The sequence below is a fragment of the Erigeron canadensis genome, chromosome 2, assembly GCF_010389155.1.
Source record: "Erigeron canadensis isolate Cc75 chromosome 2, C_canadensis_v1, whole genome shotgun sequence".
Classification (NCBI taxonomy): domain Eukaryota; kingdom Viridiplantae; phylum Streptophyta; class Magnoliopsida; order Asterales; family Asteraceae; genus Erigeron; species Erigeron canadensis.
The window spans coordinates 24,190,772-24,210,149 of record NC_057762.1 but is presented as its reverse complement, the minus strand read 5'-3'; positions in this window follow the sequence as shown (position 1 = coordinate 24,210,149).

Below are 19,378 nucleotides of genomic sequence, written 5' to 3'. Positions count from 1 at the left end.
TTTAAAAATAAAAAAAATGTTTACAACTAGTATTATTCGAGTCCCGCGTTGCGGGACTTCAATTTTTGTTTTGAAATTTTTTGTTGTTTTAGAATACTTGTGTTGAACATCCAACCGCTTAATTAAAAATCATTGTGTCATAGATAACTTTGTTTCAAAAATATATATTTATCTAATGTCAAAACCACATTAGCTTATATATTAGTATTGTGAGAGTGTCAATTATTGTGATTACATGTTGTTACCTGTGATGTATCACTATAGATATGTTAATATATTAAATATATATTTATTTAAAGTAGTATCACAACATCTAAAAGTTTATAGGATCGAACACATCTATTTAGTTTAATATGCACAATGAGAAAAGTCAAATGAAAGCTTTCAAATATTTTAGTTAAAACCACAAAGAAAAAAGTTTGCAAAAACCAAATAAGGTACATAACGTTACAGAATATGACCGTAAAAGAGTTGCAATATTGTTTGGAAACCCAAATGAAAAAAAAGTGTGAGACTAAAATCAATAAGTAACCTGTAATATAACGTCCAAACAGGATGCAATGTGACAAAATCCGAATAATGGTAAACGATCCGGATATAATTAAGCATAAAAAAGTTGCAAAATGTTGGTTGAAAACCCAAAAGAAAAAAGAGTGTGAAAAAAACCAACAAATAACTCATAAGAAAAATATTAAACAAGATGCGATTTGATAAAATTTACAGGATATTACGTGGACGAATAGTAACTCGTCACGTAGGCGAGTTACTATTCATCATTGTTACTGTTCATAAATCCTTCTCCATTAATAATATATATAATATAATATAAAAGAAAATGTATACAAAATATTTGTTATATTGTTATACTCCACAAAAAGTTAATTTTACATATTAGTTTTTTTTTATTTAGGAACATCGATTAATTTTTGAAATGTGTAAATAATTCGCAAATGTCGAGAGTTCTATCTTATGATGTTCTAATTGGGTTCGCAATAAAGAGCCTAGTATATATTATTAAGTGTTCTTTGTAAATTATTGTGTTTTTTTATAATAGTTAGTATACATATAAATAAATATATTATATATCATAAAAACCCGGTCTAACTCCGGTTCAACTGACCCGACCGGTCCGACCTGTAAAATATTGTAAGACCGGTTCAATGTCTGGTCCGGTTTTCAAATCATTGGAATATATATATACAAAGAAAGAAAGAAAACCTGATTGGCGATGGGGGATAAAGGGGGGAGAAGTAAAGAAACTTCGGAGCGAAAAGCGGAGAGAGTTAAAAGGAAATTGTTATCAGATAAATATCGATCAATGATGAATGCCACTTGTGTTGCAGTTACAATTCCTCCTCCGTTGTCTATTTTGGATTTGGGTTTCCCCATTTATTATTATTGAAACGAGAACGGTACCCACACGTTGCAGCGACCGTGGAGTTAGCGACGGTGAGGTGGTGGGGTGATAGATCATAAAGTATGATAGCTAAATGTCTTAGCCGTACGGGTTCTGACCCCGGATTTAAAAATTCGTCGAAAGTATATCGGATGATATCTTTAATGAAAGAGCATGAAATTTTAAGAACACCCATATAACTTTTACAATTTATCGATGTACAGTTTTTGAGATAAAAGATTTTGAATGAATTAGAGGAGTTAAATGATTTATGGAAGTGTGAGAAAAAAATATGTTGTGATGTATTGTACATCATATATTATGATGTGTACATTGTTGAAATTGAAAGTTGAAACCCTATTCGCATTATAATATAGTATAGATATAGATAGGAGAGTTTGGATTTTGTGAAAATAATAATAAATTTTGGATAAACAAACAGCAGACAAGAAGAGGGAGTGATGTGCAAAATCGAGCTTTAAACTTATATCAGAAAATACCTTGAAACTGACTACTACACACTTTCGGGCAGTGCGCCCGTTCGTATGCAATATAACTAAAAAGTAAGTTTGAGTTCGTTCGCAGGGATTGGTATGAAATAGTTGCTCAGTAAAGCAGTTTGAAAAACCAAGTGTTACTTAATATCTTCTTTGACTAGAAAATTAAATTTGATCCGAAAACAGAACATATAATAGTAGAGAAACTTCAGACAATGTAATTAAAGGTCATCCACCTTGACTTCCCTCGACTTCAAATGTGATTGCATTTAATTTAGACCAAATTCATTTGAGATGAAAAGATAATCGTGAAATGATAAGGTGCTCATGTGGTACCACCAGCCATGAACAAATCACCAAATCACCTAAATTACTAGTCAAATTACCCAAACCGGTACCACCGGTGCCAAGACAACTTTTCCAATAACTAGTTTGACTGACTATCAATTTATCAATTGAACCTATGTAAAAATAACGTGGTACCACCAACCGCTATAAATTACGTTGACAAAATAATTCTTTTATTAAAATGATATTCACTATCATACCATGAACTAGTGATAATTGCTTATAGACAAACAACCATTTTAAAATCACATATCAATTCAACTAGTACCACTAACGGAGAATTAATACGCAACCAATATCAAAATAATTATGTAAAAGAATTAAATAATCAAGATCTCGAAACAACGATAAATAAAATCAACTCTTTGAGTTAAAAATGTTGCAGTCACATCATTCGTCTCGTTTCATCAAGGTGGATGATAATACGTTTAGTCACTCATGATCAAATAACAACATTAATCAAAATAAAAGAAAAACATATTGTACCAATCGTTTGACAAAATGGAAAATTACAAGACAATAATTATTACGATCTAGATGGGTGCCCGTGAATCTTCGATGAGTCCGCCTAAGAAAAACTTGCTTGGAGATCGAAGAATCCTTATAGAATAGCTCCTAGAAAGACTTTTGATAGCCTCAAATTCGTCCTAGGGTTTTGTATTTATAATCCTCCAAAAATCTGATGCAAAACCTACCTAGGTCTCCAATTCCCGTGCACTCACTGCGGCGCAGTGGGCGAGTGATGCCCCCACTGCGGCGCAGCCAAATATCACTGACTTGGTGTTCGTTTTTCCTTTGGATGACTGCGGCGTAGTGGGCCTCAAAACAACTCCACTGTGGTGGAGTCTCAGCTTGTTGACCTGACATGTTTGACTTTAAGGTCACTGCGACGCAGTGGCCTGGTTGTGCTCTCACTGCGTCGCAGTTCAGATCTGCTGTCCAAAAAGTCTTCGTTTTCCATCTTGAATCTTGCCAAATTCTTCTATCTTCTACTCTTAATCAACTCTCGATCTCACTCATCCATATCTTGGCCAAAAATCATCCAAAAATGAGCCAACCAAATGCACACAAAATAGCTAAAAACTCTTAATAAAATGGCCAATAATGATGTGGGCGATAGGTATAAATTGGTCACATCAGGGAGAAAGAGATCTAATGAGATTTCTAATAAGAAGAAAAGAAGGAGGAGGAGGGTGGGAATTTGATAATTTTGGAGTGGCGGGAGGGGGGAGTATTTCAAAAAAAAAATCATGTTAGACTTCATTTTTTGTTTTAGCGGGTTTTTTTATCTAATTTTTATTTTCACCAATAAATAGTTAAATAATAAAATAACTTAAATATATATAACGGGATGGTTATATAAGACTGTTAGGTATTAAGTTTAAGTTTAGTTTCCTCCTTTGTAATCGTTGTACTACTCCGTAATTGAGGGGTAGTGTATTATTGTTGTGAATGAATCTTAATTTCCAAAAAAAAGTATGAAGTTTAGGTATGGAACACCCACATATTGATTTTTTAACTCATAAAATTTATGGGGACCTAAATATTTATTCATTAAACAAGAAATATTAAAAAATTAGCATGTGAGAGGTTCCATGCCTAAAAATTTACGTATCGAACAACCTTATATTCACTTTTTCCTATATAAATACATAGGAGGAAAGGGTACCCACAAGCAAGGTTGTAAAACTCCCCCGAGTTAGCCAAGTACCCAAAATAAACTAGGCGAGTCTGACCTTGTCCACCCGACCACCACACTAATTTACCTAATGGTTATTACCACAACATGGCTTTCCACCTTGTCCACACCATTCTCATTACAAATGCTCTTATTCTAAGTTTCCAACTCTATTTGCTTTCCTTGCTCTTTTAAAAAACTAAACCACACCAAACCTTCCCCAGGTGGACACACCCACCTTGTCCACCCGAACACCACACTAATTCACCTAATTGTTAATACCACAACATGGCTTTCCACCTTGTCTACACCATTCTCATTACAAATGCTCTTATTCTAAATTTCTATCTATATTTGCTTTCTTTGCTCTTTTAAAATTCAAGGAGGTCCCTTTTCTATTTATAAGGATGATATTATTTTCCTTACAAATCTTTATAAACCTTTTCCTTCCAAAGGTACTATCCAAAAAAAAACTATTATTGAAATAAAATTAAATTTAAAATTTAAAAACGTAAAAACAATTATGTTTAAAAAATGAAAAAATAAAAACAAAAAATAATATTTTTTTTATTTGCGACTCAGAACGTGACTCGTCTCGGCACGAAATGTGACTCGCAAACTTGTCACTTCAGTTAAACAACACAATAAAACTGCATACAGTTTTGTACACTAATTCATATAAAGATGCTTTTTATTAACGAAACTTCTACAGACTGATTGTCTAACCCACTTTGATCTATTTGGCGTCTTTTAGAGCTTAAAAGGTGTTTGGGCAGAAAAAAACTCAATGGGCCAAAAAAACTTTTGCGTTGCTTCCAGACCATACTGTTAGAATGGAAAAGATTATGGGGAAGCCATTACATCATTTCCCTCGTTAGAAGATTGTCTTCATAAAATCTGCAGCAACTTTCGGACCAAGCTAATGTCGGCCAATACCATATAATTATTTCTACAAATAGCCATGGACTTGTATAGATTGAATCTTTTCTTATAATGTATCAATTTAATATAAAATAATACAAACATTCCAGTCAATCTTTGTTATCATGGTATCAGAGAAGGTCACGATCTCATCATCTACCAGTTAACCCCCCTTCAGAACCATCTAAATATCGTGAGCTACCATGTCCGAAGACGGCGGCTCTGGGTCAGCTGTTGCCCTCCAATTAGCAAACCTTCTAAAAATCAATATTAACCAACAATCACAAAGCCCAAAGTTATCCGATAACCTTCAAATAAAATCTCAAATTAAACAACCAGATTTTTGTTTTATGAACTCATATGATCTGAGTTGCCATTGGAGGCAAATCAAAAACATTGTTATCTCAGTTAACCAAAGACCCACCAGAAGAAACAAGTGAATCATATGAGACATGGGACCAAGAAGATTTAGTTGTGTTATCATGGCTCATACAAAATATCGAACTTGTTATAGCCGACAATCTTACTTAGTACCCCATTGTAAAAACGTTATGGGATGATTTAGTAACATACAAAAGTGAAAAAGATAAGTTACAAATATTTAACCTTCACTTAAAAGCCAATGAACTCAAGCTAGATGAAAAATCCCTCGAAGAATTTTGGATTGCACTTCAAGGAGTTTGGGGAGAAATTGATAGAATCAATCCAAATCCCATGACATGTGCAAACGATATCTAGACTTATTCCAAAGTCAGATATGAAAAAAAGCTATCCTAGTTTCTTCATGGACTGGATCAGAAGTTTGATCCGATTAAACGTGAGATACTTCGACTTGACACCCTTCCATCCGCTGAAATCGCTTAGGCCACTGTTCGCAAATAAGCCGCTCACCAGAGTATTCTGGGAGCAATGATCGATGAAACCCAAGTCATAGCAACCGGACTTAATGTCGGCTCAGGCAAAATGGATGGTGTTGGATTAGCTACTAAAGCTATCGCCGATATGATGGAAAGAAACGTTTGTCAAAGAGAACCGGACATACGCCATACCAAGCCTCAATGTTTCTGGATCATAAATTATCCGGAGTGGTGGACCAATGGCCAAAAGAAGGGTACAAAAAACCCTAAGTTCGCGAAAAGGAAAAAGGTTCTTACCAGCCAGCCTAGCACCAGCACAAACAAAGGTATCGAAAAAGGTTTTGGGGGGCTAGTAGCGGCCGAAAACCATGAATATGGAATTGATGGACTTTTTTCTGTGACAGGTAAAAAGGAGAAAGAAGATAAGATTCTCTCTCACACACATTGTGAGTCCAACTATTACTAGATGGTTACTGAAGACACCTCCATGTCTATGGTGAGATTTCTTTGCAACACGTTCGCAAAACTGGACGTGACCATTTGTGGTGAACAGTGTACCAGGTTAACTGGAAGTTACTTATTTAGGTGACAATATAAATAAGTAAATGCAATGCAATTAAGTAAAGTACAAGTAATGTAAATTGGTGAGACAATATGTATTTTTCAAGTGTATTTTATTTATTCCTTATAAACAAAATACAAGGTTGTTGCGGAACCAAGATAATACACGAATGTAAATATCCTAACAACCTATGAAATACAATTGATCTATACTTTAAAATTCTCCTAGCAATCGAAACACTTAAAATTATGAAATGTTCCATTTTACGATTGAGAGAATATTGCACAAGTTCACCAAGAATATTGCAAGTGTGTGTTTGCAAGGAATATATTATTGCTTGTGCAAGGACCTCTATTTATAGTTGAAGATTGAGCATTAGGATCTCAACTTTGACGTACAAATATGGTTGACAGCACACAAAAGTATTAGTAAATAATTCTTTGTGTATGCTAAATAAAGTAAGACAAAAGGTTACTTTATTCAACCACTTTACATCCTTGTACTTTTATCCACAGACAAGGTTATTGTCCAGGTAAAAGGATGTAAAGTGAAAGGTCCTCCTCGTAATCAGTGTAAATCTTTGTAAGTGCATTTACACTGATGGTCTCCAGTTCATTGATCAGTTAGAATGTCAACTGGGTGTCTTCGCTGCCATTGTCGTTCTCTTTCTTCCACTTGATGTCTTCGACTTCAACTGGAATGTCCTTGCAACTAGACTTCTAATATTGCTGGACAATTCTTCTGGTCTCCAGTTGCAACTGGAGAGGCTCGAGTTTTACTGAAAACTGGACCTAACAAATTTCCCCTAATTATCTTGAAATATTGCCAAGTATTTTCAAACTTGTTTTTATACAAGTGTAAGCTTGAAATACCCGTGTTTGATAAAACATATTAATTTTCCAAGACAGTTTTATAGATCATTAAATGCCTTCGGTTTTGTTTTGATGTTTGTAGATTTTATCAGCTATCTGACTTGTGGCTTACAATCTGGCAACTTGTATTTATATGATAAAATTTACATAAGTTACAAAAATTGTAAATAAAAATACAAGTAGATAGATAGAAGGAAGAGCTTAAACAGATGACCCTTCGCCAGTTCTCCTTCTCTTAGCAACTGAAGAAATAGGTTGATTGTCTTCAGCATCAAAGCTCAAACGTTCTTCAATACTTTCTTTGAACTTGATGTGACTTTGCAGAACATAAATCCAATCTCTTTCAACCTTATCCTTCTGTTGCTTGGCCTCCAACAAGTTCAGCATCTCCACATGCTATGAATGGCCATACCTGTGAATGTCAGGATTCTCAGTCTTGCTCATGGGTCCATTCAAGTATTGAACCCCAATTATGAAGTGGTTAGCTCCAGGTTTAAGTGAAACATTCACTTTAGTAATTCTGCTAGGATGATATCTCCGCTAAAGGACTGCAGTTAAGTATGCACGTACCTCAGATTCATTGGTTAGTTTGAACTGGGCAGTGCTCAGTTTTTGCACAACAACTTTGATATCTTCATTTGTTGGCTCACTTGGTTCAATCCAAGTCCTCAGGTTTGCATCCATTGGCAAGGGTTTTGGCTTCGATCTATCTTTGGACTTGGGTAGATTCAACACTTGTTTGACCACCTTCATTACATGCTCAATTCTTTTGAGAATCCCTTCAGTTCTAACCTCATTAGCCTTCTCCACTGATATGTTTAGGCATCTGGTATCATGCTCATCTTCATCATCTTTATAGTGTTTGTCAAGCTCAACCTCCAACATTTCTTTCAATGCTTCAATTATTCTTGGGTCAGCCTTGACTTTATTGTATTCTCTAAGTGTCATGCCAAAAAGACGAGCATCAATGGTATCAAGTAAAACTTGGGGCAATGTTCTTCTATCATTGGCCTGATTGACCCTCATCTGCTTTTTTCTTTCTTTAATAGCATCCCTAATACTTGCCAACTTTCTGCTAACATCCTCTGACACTAGAGGAAGCTAATCAATGTTCCCAGTTTCTAGAATTTCATCAGTGGCCGGCTGGGCAGAATCATCAATTGCTTTTCCTTTGCCCTTGTCCACATTCCTCCTTTCACCAACATTATCAAAATCTTCAATGTGCCCACCAGCTTCAGTACTAGTGGCACCAGCAACCACAATTTCCTTTCCTATAACTGGAGCTTCAATTACGGCCTGGGGTGCACGAACGGATCTTCCCCCCTTGGAAGCATCTAGTCCCTTCCTTATAACATCAGAATCAGCATGACTGGAAGGCAGACGATCTAGATGCTACCATGATTGTAAGTCCTTGCACTCCTTGAAGACAGTGTAGACCATGCGAAAGGTTCGCCATTAATGATTGATTTCTTGTAATTGAGTTAAGATATTGCCACTGGTGGTATCATGGCTCAATTGTATGGCTTGAAGTATCTTCAAATCATCTGGCGAGAGACCAGTTCCTCAACTGGATCATTTGGACCTCCTCAACTGGAGAACTTCATTAGTGTCACTGACGCGTTCATAACAAAGTCTTCAGTTTTAAGGATTTAGCACTCCCAATTCACTGATGATATTTTTAAAAGTCTTTTCATCAAGAGGTTTTGGACAAACATCAGCCAATTGTTTATCAGTCGGGATGAAATGAATTTCAATATCTCCTTTCATAACATGGTCCCTTATAAAATGATACCTGATGTCAATATGCTTTGTCTTCGAGTGCATCACTGGATTGTGAGATATAGGAATCGCACTGGTGTTGTCACAAAAGATTGGAGTCCTTGTGTATTTTTGACCATAATCTAATAACTGGTTTTTGATCCAAAGAATCTGGGCACAATTGGCCGCAGAAATGTACTCTGCCTCAACAGTTGACATTGAGACTGACGTCTGCTTCTTACTAGTCCAACTCACCAGTTTTCCCCCTAGGAAGTGACAACCACTAGTTGTAGATTTCCTATCTATCTTATAACCCGGCATGATCTGAATCTGAATAACCCATTAGATGTAGTCCTGAGCCTTTGGGATACCCAAGACCAAAACTGGGGCACCCTTTCAGGTACCTGAAAATACACTTAATAGCGTGCAAATGTGATTCTTTTGGGTTAGCCTGAAATCTGGCACAAAAACATGTTGTAAACATTATATCTGGTCGACTTGCAGTTAAGTACATCAGTGAACCAACCATTCCATGATATTCCTTTTGGTCCACTGGTTTACCATTTGGGTCAGAATTCAAATTTAAAGGTGATGCAATTGGTGTGTTTTTCGATGAGACTGAATCAAGTTTTTATTTTCTTAACAAATCTTTGACATATTTTACTTGGTTAATAATAATAGTATCCATGGTTTGTTTAATATGAAGACCCAATAAAAATGTTAATTCACCCATTAAACTCATTTCATATTTAGTTCACATGATTTTAGAAATTTTTTAACACATTGCATCATCAATTGACCTAAATATAATGTCATCAACATAAATTTGTACCAGTAAGATATTACCTTTTTCTTTCAAGATAAACAAGGTATTATCTATTGCACCTTGTTGAAAACCATTGTTGAGAAGATGTTTAGTTAAAGTATCCTACCAGGTTCTAGGGGCTTGACGAAGACCATATAATGCTTTATTCAGTCTGTATACCCAGTGAGGATGCTTCTCATTAATGAAGCCTGGAGTTTGTTTAACATACATTTCATTCAAGAACGCACTTTTGACATCCATCTGGAAGACTTTGAATTGCAGATGGGCTGCATATGCCAATAAAATTCTAATGGCTTCAAGTCTTGCAATTGGAGCAAAAGTTTCATCAAAAATCGACACCCTCGGCTTGACAATAACCCTTGGCAACCAATCTAGCTTTATTTCGCACCACATTGCCATCTTCATCCATCGGTAGACCCATATCGTACCAATGGGTTCTTTCTTTAACCCTGGAGGACAAGGAACAATTTCCCACACATTGTTCCTTTCGAACTGGATGAACTCTTCTTGCATTGCTTCAACCCAGCTTGGATCTGCCATTGCCTCTTCAATCTTCTTCGGTTCTATCAGTGATAAGAAGGTGACGTTTAAGCATTGTTCACTTGTAGCACTTCTAGTCTAAACCCCACTATTTGGATCTCCAATAATTTGCTCAATTGGTTGATAAAGCACAACATCAGTGCAAGTCACCTGGGGATTCTCCTCAGTTATAGCAACTGGAGAAGGATTAGCCTAAACAACCTCTACATCAGAGTCAACAAGGTTTTGATTGACACAATGAATTTCTTCAAATAAAGGTATCTCTTGATGAACTGGAGACGTTTGAACTGGTGCTGATGTTGGAGTGGCACGTACATCTGATCTGATCACCAGTTTATGTGGTAAATTGAAACTGATAGATGAATAAAATGGAGTGTCACTGGAGCTTTTCTTTTTCAAAACTGGTTCCAAGTCTTTGTGACTGGAAACATCATTTGGTGTATCAACTGCTTAATGAACATTATCAGATACACCAAAATCAACTGGAACAATTGGAGAAATATCAAGACTTGGTCTTTTATTGATTGCTTCATTTGATTCATCGAATGTGACATGAATTGACTCATGTACCTTTTGGAGTCTATAATTATAAACTCTAAAAGCTTTTCTAATATCTTAATACCCTACAAAGACACCTTCATCAGCTTTTGCATCGAACTTTCCTAGCTGACTAGAATCGTGTAAAATATAGACTGGACAACCAAATACATGAAAATATCCAATATTTGGTTTTCGATTCCTGAGGACTTCATAGGCAGTCTTCCTATGTCGTTTGACATAAACTGACCGATTTTGGGTATGACAAGCTATAGCAACTGCCTCAGTCCAAAACCTGGTGGAAAGGCCTGATTCAGATAACATACTTCTTGCAGCTTCAATTAGTGTTCGATTCTTTCGTTCAACAACACCATTTTACTCTGGAGAATGAGCTGAAGAGAAGTTCCGAGAAATGCCAGTGTCAGTGATGATTCAAGTTCTCTATTGTGAAATTCAGTAGCATTATCACTTCTCGACTGACACACTTTCTGGGCATACTTGAGTTCAATTCTTTTGATAAGAGAGATGATTTCACTAGGTGCATCCCTTTTTGATCTAATAAACACCACCCAACAGAATCTGGTGTATTCATCAACCACAACTAAAGTGTATCTTTTACCATCTTTAGTTTGAACATTCACTGGACCAAAGAGATCCATATGTAGCATGTGAAGAGGTTTAGTAATGCTAAAATTTTGCCTGGTCTTGAAACTGGCCCTTTTCTTCTTGCCCATCTCACACCCTGGACATGGCTTTTCCTTTTTGAAGGAAATTAAAGGTATCCCATCCACCAGTTGCTTGCGAGACAACTTATTGATATTTTTAAAATTTAGATGGGATAATCTTTTATGCCACAACCAGTTGGTGTCCTCATCAGCCTTGGCATAGAAACAATGCTCTTGTGGAGCTGGTTCCATGTCCATAGTATACACATTACCCTTTCTTGGAGCAATCATAACCACTTTCCAATCCTTGTTAAATATGGTGCCTTGAGCAACATCGAACAGTACCTATCATCACAGAATTGACTGACACTTATCAGGTTATATTTCAAACCATTAACATAAGCAACTCTAGTGAAGTGGACCTGTCCATTGTTTATTACACCATATCCTTCAGTTTTTCCATTACCATCATTACCAAATGTCACTACCGGTCTATCCTGGACAGTGAACTCTTCCAGCAAGGGCTTACATCCGGTCATAGTTCGTCCAGCTGCGTTGTCCAGATACCAGGTATTTTTCTATCGATCGCCTTGCACACCCAAACACATCATCAGTTATTTTTGTGAACCCATCTTTTCTTGATGGGTCCACTGGGCTTCCCCTGAGAAGTCTTAGTTGATTGGTTTGGGTTTGAACTAGAGGCTAAAACTGAAGATTTTTCATTTGTTCCAGTTTCAGGAGTAAAAACAATTAGTTTGAGTGGTACATCCTCCTTTTTCTTATCAGTTTTGGCTCCTTTTTGAGCAGATTGTTTTTGTTTTGATTTAGAAGGAGGGGTTTTAACAATTTCCTTTTCAACTGAAGAAGTCGAGGCTCCTTCCAGATTTTTAGTTTTGGCAGTGCAGCTTTGCATTTGCCTCGATAAAAGTTGGAGTTGACTCTCCAGTTTCAACCGAAAATTGTTTTCATCAGGCTGCTGACCCTTAGACGTGGGTTCAGCGGAGTTTTTAGTCTTGGGATTCTTGGGCTCCTTGGACTTTTGAGGTAAGGGTTCATCACCAGCTTCCTTTTTAACTGGAGCTTTAGCCTTTTTGGCTCCAGTTTTAACCTCAATGGGGGTGGTCTCAACAGATTCAGTTTTGACAATGTTAGAAGAGTCATATGGAGTCTCAATTCTAATAGATTCAGGCAATTGATGAATAGAGGGTAAAACTGCTGCCATCTGGAGGTCACCAAATTTCCATGCAGTTTGTTGAGCATCAATGGTTTTAGAAAAAGCGTCATAATTTTTACCAGATGCTTGTACCCATGACTTGATAACCATGTGTTACTTTTCCAAATCAAATTTTAATTTTTGGTTATCTTTTTCTAATGCCTCAATTTTCAAAACTGACTCTTTGAGAGCCAACTGGACACTTTGCAAATCATTTAATTGTGGTTTCAAATTGTTAAGCTTAGTTAAAACCGTTTCCACGTATCTTTCACAATCAGTTCTCATGGTTTCAACAAACAACAAATCATCATTAAGTGATTCAGCAATGTCCGGTTTTAGTTCTGTATCAGTTTCACAATCATAATCACGTACCTTTTTTTAGATAATATCCACCCATCTTCCTGAAATAACATCATCTTTCACCATATGTTGTTTATCTTCTAGAGCCATAAAACACATATCCCTGATCTCTTCTTCATCATCAGATGAGTCATTAGAGAGTTCCCATTTCCCTTTAGTTTGGGCCAACATGCACTTGTTCTTTTCTTTTTCTTGTTCAAGTGACATGAGGGCAATCTGCGTCTTAAGCTTTTTGTATTTGGCCTTGTAGTCATCAGATTTAACAAAATTGGGGACAGAGGGACCAACTTGGTTGTTCATTTGACTAGATCTGCATTCCTTCATGAAATGGCCTTTCTTACTACACTTTAGCAAGTAAGATTGGCCTTATCCGGAGAGTTGGAAATGGAAGCATTATTGGACCCATTAAATCTATTAGATTTATGCTTAAACCTGTTGAAGCTTTTAGCAATCATGGTGACCAGATCATCATCGTCATTTTCATCACAACCATCACTGAGGTCAGTGGTTAGGCCAGAGTTCAAAAAGTTGTTTAACATCTCCTTCATGGAATGTGGCTGGACATTCTCAGCAGATATTAAAGCAGCATAGGGTTTCCCAGTTAATCTGGCGACCTTGGAACTCTGAGCATCGTTTAAAGCATCTTACTCAGCCAATAATCTTGCAGCATTATTATCTTCAGTGAATCTAAAGGCTCCATAGAGGGATGTAAGAGTGTGGCTGTGCAAGGTCTTCCCTTGTCTTAGGACAAGAACCATGTGTACCTATTTGGTTGGAAGAATATCACAAAATTTCTCAAGAAGAATATCTTTATCCTTCTCAACACCCAAGCCTCTCAGTTGATTAATGAGGCTAGTAAATCTGGTATAGTACCAGTTTAGCTTTCATTGGGTAGAGCAAAGAAGGATTTATACTTCTTGCTTAATGCAACTTTTCTGGTTGCGATGGTGTCATTTCCTTTTTCATTCTGAAGAACTAATTCATCCCACATACACTTTGCACTGGGAAACAACACGAGTGTTGGAATTAAATCTTCAGGGACAGTGGCAAGGATCATATTTGTCAGTCTGGTGTCAAGGTCAACCAGTCTGCGATCCTCATCAGACCAGTAGTCTTCAGCTTTCTTCCTTGTGCCTCTTCTCCCAGTAGGGTCAAGAAGAGGACTTACCCCACTAGACATGGGTATATATGGAACATCCTTAAGGATTTTCAACATATAGCTCTCTATCCCACCAAAATGCAAGAGCTTCTGCCTTCCATGTACCAAACGTCTCACTGCTCCCATCGAATCAGGGAACATGAGTATTTGAATAGTGTACATGGACGTGGCTAGTAGGAGGAGGAGGAGGAGGGTTGGTATTAATATTGTTGGGAGGTGTGTTAGGAATTGTAGTTTCAATATTAGGACCAGAACCATTCTCACCTTCAGTACTAGTAGCCATCTAAGCAGATCAAGGTTATAGAATTGATTCAATTCAACCTGCCCGCTCTGATACCACTTGTGAGTCCCAACTATTACTAGATAGTTACTGAAGACACCTCTATGTCTATGGTGAGATTTCTTTGCAACACATTCACAAAACTGGATGTAACCAGTTGTGGTGAACACTGTATCAGGTTAACTGGAAGTTACTTATTTAGGTGACAATATAAATAAGTAAATACAATGCAATTAAGTAAAGTACAAGTAATGTAAATTGGTGAGACAATATGTATTTTTCAAGAGTATTTTATTTATTGCTTATAAACAAAATACAAGGTTATTGCGGAACCAAGATAATACACGAATGTAAGTATCCTAACAACCTATGAAATACCTTTACGTCTATGGTGAGATTTCTTTGCAACACGTTCACAAAACTTGATGTGACCAGTTGTGGTGAACAGTGTACCAGGTTAACTGGAAGTTACTTATTTAGGTGACAATATAAATAAGTAAATACAATGCAATTAAGTAAAGTACAAGTAATGTAAGTTGGTGAGACAATATGTATTTTTCAAATGTATTTTATTTATTGCTTATAAACAAAATACAAGGTTGTTACGAGACCAAGATAATACACGAATGTAGATATCCTAACAACCTATGAAATACAATTGATCTATATACTTGGAAATTCTCCTAGCAATCGCAACACTTAAAGTTAGGAAATGTTCCCTTTTACGATTGAGAGAATATTGCACAAGTTCACCAAGAATATTGCAAGTGTGTATTTGCAAAGATATATTCTTGCTTGTGCAAGGACCTCTATTTATAGTCGAAGGTTGAGCATTGGGATCTCAACTTCGACGTACAAATATGGTTGACAGCACACAAAAGTATTAGTAAATCATTCTTTGTGTGTGCTAAATAAAGTAAGACAAAAGGTTACTTTATTCAACCACTTTACATCCTTGTACTTTTATCCACAGACAAGGTTATTGTTCGAGTAAAAGGATGTAGAGTAAAAGGTCCTCCTCGTAATCAATGTAAAGCTTTGTAAGTGCATTTACACTGATGGTCTCCAGTTCATTGATCTGTTAGAATGTCAAATGGGCTTCGCTGCCATTGTCATTCTCTTTCTTCCACTTGATGTCTTCGACTTCAACTGGAATGTCTTCAGATGTGTTCTTCAGATCTTCAACTGGAGGCAGTCATCAGTTGCATAAACTGTACCTTGCAACTAGACTTCTAATATCTGGACAATTGGACCTAACACACATGAACATCCTTCCTTATTTTATGATAACCTAATTGGTGTGCCTAAAGATATGCCTAATAGTGAGATGATGACATGTCAAAAAACTAGGGGGCAATATTAGAAAAGAGAATTAGTGGAATCCACATGTCACCTTCTTAAGGTTTTAGGTTGATTTTTAGGCATATGAGTTAGGTTGATTAATCATTTTTCCTTTTAGGATATAACTCAATCATCTCCTTATATAAATATATATAAGAATATATCAAATAATAAAGGGAATGGATCAGCTGTGAATGAATCCGTTTTTAATGGTGAGGGTGGCTCGGGTTTTACGACCCAAGGTAATATTGGTGTTCTAGCCCATACAACTCAAAGTAAGTCAAAAATAGTGAATGGAAAATGGATATTTGATTGTGGTGCAACCGACAAAATGACATATGAAGATTCTGATTTTGTTGAGATATCGAAACCAACAAAAACTCACATCCAAGCTCCAAATAGAGAAAAGATGGATGTAAAGATGGAAGGAACTATTGAAATTTCTTCAAATATAAAACTCCCTAATTGTTTATGTGCTCCTTCGTTGTCACACAAACTATTATCAATTAGTCATGTGACAAAGGAATTAAATTGTTCTACTCAACTGCATCCAACCTTTTGCCTCTCACAGGATATCAGGACGAGACAAATTATTGGGCGTGACACTTTAAAAAATGGACTATATTTGGTTGATGAAGTGACTCAAATTGGTACTGTGATGTTAGCTCATGGATCAACAGAGAGAGAATCTTATATGGCATAGAAGGTTGGTTCACCCATCTGCTAGTTATTTACACACTTTATTTCGTGAACTTTTTCATTAAAATAAGTCAATCTATTGTGAAACTTGCATTTTAGCCAAAATCCATAGACAAGCTTTTAGACATAATAATATTCGAGTTAATGTCCCTTTTTCATTAATTCATTATGATGTTTGGGGTCCTACCCTTGTAATTGGGGGACAAAATTTTTGGTTTTATGTTATCGTCATTGATGATTGTACCAGAATGACATGGATTTATCTTTTGAAAAATAAGAATGAAGTATTTGATAATTTTACTTCATTTTAAACCATGATTCAAACTCGATTCAAAAAGGCCATTCAGATTGAAAGGTCAGGCAATGGTGGAGACTATGTGAACTCTCAGGTGAATTTTTTTTTTAAACAAAAGGAACTGTTCACCAAACTGCATGTCCTCACACCCTTGAACAAATGGAGTCGCTGAAAGAAAAAATTGAATCCTACTAGAGATGATTTGGGCACTCATAATAAAATCACTGCTCCAAAGATGTTTTGACCAGAAGACCTAGCCACTGCCACTTATCATTTAAACCGTCTTCCAACCAAAATCCTCAACCTGAAAACCCCTCTAGAAACCCCTCACACTTCAACCCAAGGTGTTTGGATGCACCATTTTTGCCCATATACCCAAATCATATCGAAATAAGCTTGACAAAGTGTGTATTTGTGGGATATGGAGTAAATCAAAAGGGCTACAAGTGTTACAATCCAAAAACACGCCGTGTGTTTACCACAATAAACTGTGACTGTCTTGAAACCAAGTATTTCTATTCCTCACAACACAGTGGTTAGGGGAGGAATCATGTGACCCACTAAATTGGTTAACTTATGAAGGAAGTTGTCTTGTCCACGGTACCACATCACTTGAATCCAGTCCAACTTCTAGTGCCACCGAAGATATATCCCCTAACCTAATATCCGAGGTAAGCAATTCTCAACCAAGTGTTTCTTATCATACTAGTAACTCTCATGATTGTGTTGAAACTACTAAAAATGAACCAGCACAGTAAGATGTGACAAATCAAGTAGCCCAGGATCATGAAATGGATGCACTAATTAAAAATGAAACATGGGAAAAGTGTGTTTTACCATATCGGAAGAAACTTGTAGGATGTCGTTGGAGTTTCACTGTGAAGTACAAACCAGATGGAACAATTGACAGGTATAAAGCTCGACTAGTTGCTAAAGGTTATAACCAGACATATGAAATTGATTACTCTAAAACTTTTCTCAAGTAGCTAAGATTGACCCGATAAGGGTGTTTTTTTCAATAGTATCAAATGAAAACTGGCCACTTCATCAATTTGATGTGAAGAATGCATTCGTGCATGAAGATTTAAAAGAAGAAGTATATATGGAAGCTCCCCCAGGTTTTTCACATGATTTCAGGACTGGAAAAGTCCATCGTCTGAAAAAATCTTTATATGGGCTGAAACAGTTTCCCGAAGCTTGGTTTGACAAGTTTAGCAATGAAGAAGTATGGTTTTGAACAAAACAACTCATATTATACCTTGTTCCTAAAGCATAGAGAAGGGCTTGTAACTTGTCTCATAATCTATGTGGATGATATGATCATCACAAGGAATGATGAGAATGAATAAAGAGACTTAAGAAAGGGTAGTTTTTAGAATTTGAAATGAAAGATTTGGGAAGATCAAAATATTTTCTTGGGATTGAAGTTCAAAGATCACCACATGGGATCTTCATTTGTGAGAAAAAATATATCCTAGATTTGCTTGCAGATCAGGAATGATTGACTGCAAACCAGACGAATCACCTATGGTAGTCAATCAGAAGTTATACATGGAGGTTGATGCTAAAGTTGCTGATAAAGACAGGTATCAACGAATTGTGGGAAAGCTGATATATTTGTCGCACACTCGTCCAAATATTGCATATGCTGTTGGAGTTTAGTCATTTGAATATTCAGATATAAACAGATGCAGACTGGTCTAGCAACAAAGGGAGTAGAAGATCAACTTCTGTATATTTTTCTTTGGTAGGAGGTAATATGGTTACATGGAGGAGTAAAAAACTAAAAGTAGCTGCCTTATCAAATGTTGAAGCTGAGTTCAGAGAGATAACAAAGGGAGTTGCAGAAGTGTTGTAAATCAAATAACTCTTATCAAAAGTTGGGTTTCCCCCGAAAGAAGTTATCCGTGTCATGTGTGATAATGAAGCCGCAATTCAAATCTCTGAAAATCCTGTGCAACATGATATAACCAAACATGTAGAGATCGACAGACATTTTATTAAGGAAAAATGTGTAGCAGGATTATCAAGTTACTATTTGTCAAGTCTTAAGATCAATTAGCCGATATCTTAACAAAAACAATTGGTACCAAAACATTACAAGAATGTTTGAGAAAGTTGAATTTTGTAAATCCCACCATTCAACTTAAGACGGAGTGTTAGAATAGAAAAGGTTACGGGGATCAGCGATTACATCATTTTCCTCGTTAGATGATTGTCTCCATTAAATCTGCAGCAACTTTTGGACCAAGCTAATGCCAACCAATACCATAAAACTATTTATACCAAAAGCTCATATGGACTTGTATAAACTGAGTCTTTTGTCTATCATAATGTATCAATTGAATATAAAATAATAGAAATATTCGAGTCATCAATCTTTGTTATCACATACAAATAGACCATACATGACATCCACCAAGTTCCAATCTTCTGAAAAACGATAAGATCTTAAACTGGATAGTCAAAATATAACCATCTACAAAAAAAGGTGACCTTTCCTTTTACTTAAAGGTCATAGTAGTGTTCAAATATAGCATATTTTTAGTATCATATTTGACACGTTACCTTGTG